The following is a 5,522-nucleotide window of genomic DNA, read 5'->3' as shown; positions in this document are numbered from 1 at the left end:
AACAGACTTTTAGCATCGCTACGAGTGAGAAAGTCTCATCATAGTCAACTCTTTGATCTTGTCGGAAACATCTTTGCGACAAGTCAAGCTTTTCTTAATGGTGACTTTTCACCATCATCGTCTGTCGTCCTTTCAAAGATCCATCTTTACTTTACTAGTCTTACTACCATCAAGTAGTTCTTCCAAAGTCTACACTTTGTCTTCATACATGGATCCTCTATCAGATTTCATGGCCTCCAGCCATTTGTCGGAATCCAGGCCCACCATCGCTTCTCCATAGCTCGTAGGTTCATTGTTGTTCAACAACATGACCTCCAAAACAGGTTTACCGTACCACTATGTAGTAGTACTCGACCTTGTCAACCTACGAGGTTTGTAGTAACTTGATCCGAACCTCAATGATCACCATCATCAGTTTCCACTTCAATTGGTGTAGGTGCCAGAGGAACATCTTCCTGCGCCCTGCTACGCACTGGTTGAAGTGACGGTTCACTAACCTCATCAAGTTCCACCACCCTCCCACTCAATTCTTTCGAGAGAAACCTTTCCTCGAGAAAGGACACATTTCTAGAAACAAACACTTTGCTTCGGGATCTGAGATAGGAGATGTATCCAACTGTTTTGGATATCCTATGAAGATGCATTTATCCGCTTTGGGTTTGAGCTTATCAAACATAAACCTTTTCACATAAGCTTCGCAGCTCCAAATTTTTAAGAAACGACAGCTTAGGTTTCTCCAAACCATATTCTGTACCGTGTCATCTCAACGGAAATACGTGGTGCCCTATTTAAAGTGAATGCGGTTGTCTCAAGTGCATAACCCATAAACGATAGTGGCAATTCGATAAGAGACATCATAGTATGCACCATATCAAATTGGGCGTGGCTATGATGTTTAGACACATCATCACACTATGGTGTTCTAGGTGGCATGAACTGCGAAACAATTTCCACATTGTCTTAACTGCGTACCAAAAACTCGTAACTCAGATATTCATCTCTATGATCATACTGTAGACAGTTTATCCTCTTGTCACAAGGATCTTCACTCTGAAATAGCTTTGAACTTTTCAATATTTCAGACTTGTGATTCATCAAGTAAATACTCCTGTATCTACTCAAATCGCCAGTGAAGTAAGAACATAACGATATCCACTGCGCACCTCAACACTCATTGGACTGCACACATCAAAATGCATTGCTTCCAAAAAGTCACTTTCTTGTTCCTATGTGGTATGATTTTGCATGTCTCAAGTGATTCAAAATCAAGTGAATCCAAACGATCCATCCGCATGGAGTTTCTTCATGCGTTTATACCAACAGGTATGGTTTGCATGTCTCAAATGTTTCAAAAATGAGTGAGTACAAAGATCCATCAGCATGGAGCTTCTTCTTGCACTTTACACCAACATGACTCAAGCGGCACTGTCACAAGTAAGTGGTAGTATCATTATTACTTTGTATCTTTTGGCACCAATATTATGAACATGTGTAACACTACGATCGAGATTCAATAAACCACTGAAGGTAATTATTCAAGCAAATAGAATAACTATTATTCCTTTTAATTGAATAATCGTTTTGCAATGAACACGATCCAATCATGTTCATGCTCAACGCAAACACCAAATAACAATTATTTAGGTTTAACACCAATCCTGATGATAGAGGGAGCGTGCGATGTTTGATCACATCAACCTTGGAAACACTTCCAACACTTATCGTCACCTCATCTTTAGCTAGTCTCCGTTTATTCCGTAGCTTTTATTTCGAGTTAGTAATCACTTAGTGATCGAACAGGTATCTAATACCCTCGTGCTACTAGGAGTACTAGTAAAGTACACATCAATGTCATGTATATCAAATATACATCTGTCGACTTTGCCAGCCTTCTTAGCTACCATGTATCTAGGGCAGCTCCGCCTTAGTGACCGTTCCCCTCATAACAGAAGCACTTAGTCTCGGGTTTGGGTTCAATCTTGGGTTTCTTCATTAGAGCAGCAATTGGTTTGCCGTTTCATGAAGTATCCCTTCTAGCCCTTGCCCTTCTTGAAACTAGTGGTTTTACTAACCATCAACAATTGATGCTCCTTCTTGATTTCTACTTTCACAGTGTCAAACATTGCGAATCGCTCAAGGATCATCATATCTATCCTTGATATGTTATAGTTCATCACGAAGCTCTAGCAACTTAGTGGCAGTAACTTTGGAGAACCATCACTATCTCATGTGGAAGATTAAATCCCACTTGATTCAAGCGATTGTTGTACTCAGACAATCTGAGAACATGCTCAACGATTTGAGATTTTCTCCTTTACTTTCTAGGCAAAGAATCTTGTTGGAGGTCACATACCTCTTAACAAGGGCACGATCATGAAATCTCAATTTCATCTCTTAGAACATCTCATATGTTCCGCGACGTTTGAAAACGTCTTCGGCGCCTTGCTTCTAAGCTATTAAGTATTATGCACTGAACTATCACGTAGTCATCAAAAACGTGTATTTCATATGTTCGCAACATCCACAAACGACGCTCGAGGTGCAGCACACCGAGTAGTGCATTGATGACATAAGCCTTCTGCGCAGCAATGAGGACAATCCTCAGTTTTACGGACTCAGTCCACAAAGTTGCTACTATCAACTTTCAACTAAATTTTCTCTACAAACATATAAAAACAGTAGAGCTATAGCACAAGCTACATCATAATTTGCAAAGACCATTAGACTATGTTCATGATAATTAGTTCAATTAATCATATTACTTAAGAACTCCCACTAAAAAATATATCTCTCTAGTCATTTGAGTGGTACATGATCCAAATCCACAAATTCAAGTCCGATCATCACGTGAGTTGAGAATAGTTTCAGTGGTAAGCATCTCTATGCTAATGATCTAAACTATACGATTCATGCTCGACCTTTCGGTCTCATGTGTTCCGAGGCCATGTCTGCACATGCTAGGCTCGTCAAGCTTAACCCGAGTGTTCCGCGTGTGCAACTGTTTTGCACGTGTTGTATGTGAACGTTGAGTCTATCACACCCGATCATCACGTGGTGTCTCGAAACGATGAACTGTAGCAACGGTGCACAGTCGGGGAGAACACAATTTCGTCTTGAAATTTTAGTGAGATATCACCTCATAATGCTACCGTCGTTCTAAGCAAAATAAGGTGCATAAAAGGATTAACATCACATGCAATTCATAAGTGACATGATATGGCCATCATCTTGTGCTTCTTGATCTCCATCACCAAAGCACCGGCACGATCTTCTTGTCACCGACGCTACACCATGATCTCCATCAACGTGTCGCCATCGAGGTTGTCGTGCTACATATGCTATTACTACTAAAGCTACGTCCTAGCAATATAGTAAACACATCTGCAAACACAAACGTTAGTTTAAAGACAACCCTATGGCTCGTGCCGGTTGCCATAGCATCGACGTGCAAGTCGATATTAACTATTACAACATGATCATCTCATACATCCAATATATCACATCACGTCATTGGCCATATCATATCACAAGCATACCCTGCAAAAACAAGTTAGGCGTTCTCTAATTTGTTGTTGCATGTTTTACGTGGCTGCTATGGGTATCTAGTATGATCGCATCTTACTTATGCAAAAACCACAACGGAGATGTGCAAATTTCTATTTAACCTCTCCAAGTACCGCCTCGGCCAAAACCAATCCAACTAAAGTTGAAGAAACCGACACCCGCCAGTCATATTTATGCAACGAGGTTGCATGTCAATCTATGAAACTAGTCTTTCGTGAGCGTACGAATAATGTCGGTCCGGGCCGCTTCAATCCAACAATATCGCTGAATCGAGAAAAGACTAAGGAGGGCAGCAAATCGAACATCACCGTCCACAAAACCCTTTGTGTTTTACTCGAGATAACATCTGCACATGAACCTAGCTCATGATGCCACTGTTGGGGAACGTTGCATGGCAAACAAAATTTTTCCTACGCACACAAAGACCTATCATGGTGATTGCTGCTGGCTATGCCTATAGGGATTTCCTTGGCAAATATGCAAAGGTTTCCCCTGCGGCCTTGGAGCCTTGCGTTGGTGTTCCCTTGAAGAGGAAAGGGTGTTGTAGCAGAGCGGCGGTAAGTATTTCCCTCAGTTTGAGAACCAAGGTATCAATCCAGTAGGAGGATCGCGTCTAGTCACAAGTACCCGCACAAACACCAAGAGCTTGCACCCAACGCTATGAAGGGGTTGTCAATCCCTTATAGATTGTTTGCAAACTGAGAACTGAAAGCAAAAATTAAACAAAGCAAAGTAAAAGTAAAAGCTTGAGATCATAGTTGTGAATAGACCCAGGGGCCGTAGTGTTCACTAGTGGCTTCTCTCATGAAAGCAAGTAGACGCTGGCTGAACAAATTACTGTCGAGCAATTTATAGAACCGCGCAAAGTCATGACGTTATCTATGGCAATGATCATACATATAGGCATCACGTCCAAAACAAGTAGACCGATACTTTCTGCATTTACTACTATTACTCCACACGTCGACCGCTATCCAACATGCATCTAGTGTATTGAGTTCATAAGAACAGAGTAACACCTTAAGCAAGATGACATGATGTAGATGGACAATCTCAAATCTATGATGAAAGCCCATCTTGTTACCCTTGATGGCAACAACACGATGCATGCCTTGCTGCCCCTTCTGCCACTGGGAAAGGTCACCACACGGTATGAACCCAAAACCAAGTACTTCTCCCATTGCAAGAATCATAGATCTAGTTGGCCAAACAAAACCCAAGACTCAGAGAGACTTACAAGGATATCAAATCATGCATATAAGAAATCAGCAAAGACTCAAATATAATTCATAGATAATCTGATCACAAATCCACAATTCATCGGATCTCGACAAACACACCGCCAAAGAGGGTTACATCGGATAAATCTCCATGAAGATCATGGGGAACTTTGTATTGAAGATCCAAGAGAGAGAAGAAGCCATCTAGCTACTAACTACGGACCCGTAGGTCTGAAGTAGACTACTCACGAGTCATTGGAGAGGCAATGATGTTGATGTAGAAGCCCTCCAGCTCCAAAGTCCCCTCCGACAGGGCACCGGGAAGGGTCTCCAGATGAGATCTCGCGGAAATAGAAGCTTGCGGCGGTGGAAAAGTGGTTTCGTGGACGCCCTTATTTTTTCTGGGATTTTAGGGAATATATAGGCCAAAGAGCTAGGGCAGGGGAGCTCCAGGGAGGCCACAAGCCTGGTAGCCGTGGGCCCCCTGGCCGCGGCTATAGGGCTTGTGGGCTCCCTGTGGGCCTCCTGCCTTGGCCCTCAAGTCCCCCGATCTTCTTCTGTTCTGGAAAAATTCATTTCGGGGATTTTATTCCGTTTGGACTCCGTTCCAAAATCAGATCTGAAAAGAGTCAAAAACAGAGAAAAAACAGGAACTGGCACTTGGCACTGAATTAGTAAGTTAGTCCCAAAAAAGATATAAAAGGTATATAAAACATCCAAAGTTGACAAGATAACATC

Source organism: Hordeum vulgare, chromosome 6H (genome assembly GCF_904849725.1).
Source record: "Hordeum vulgare subsp. vulgare chromosome 6H, MorexV3_pseudomolecules_assembly, whole genome shotgun sequence".
In the NCBI taxonomy this organism is placed as follows: Eukaryota; Viridiplantae; Streptophyta; class Magnoliopsida; order Poales; family Poaceae; genus Hordeum; species Hordeum vulgare.
This window is presented reverse-complemented; position numbering follows the sequence as displayed.